Genomic DNA, 232 nt, shown 5'->3' on the forward strand with positions numbered 1-232 from the left:
AACGCAAAACAGTGTACGCAGTGTAACGAAAATTAGATCAACTGAGGACCATCCTGGTTACTATAAAAAAAAAGGTTCAACAACTTTAAAAGGGGGGGAGGGGGCAGGTAAAACCAGTCATAAAAACTGGTCACCTTCGTCCCTGCAATCAAAACAGACCGGCAGACTGGAATCTCCCATGAGCCCGGAATGCAGCAGAGGACGAAGGGATATGCAGGCCCGCCCTTGCTGT

Source organism: Penaeus monodon, chromosome 29, assembly GCF_015228065.2.
Source record: "Penaeus monodon isolate SGIC_2016 chromosome 29, NSTDA_Pmon_1, whole genome shotgun sequence".
Classification (NCBI taxonomy): Eukaryota; Metazoa; Arthropoda; class Malacostraca; order Decapoda; family Penaeidae; genus Penaeus; species Penaeus monodon.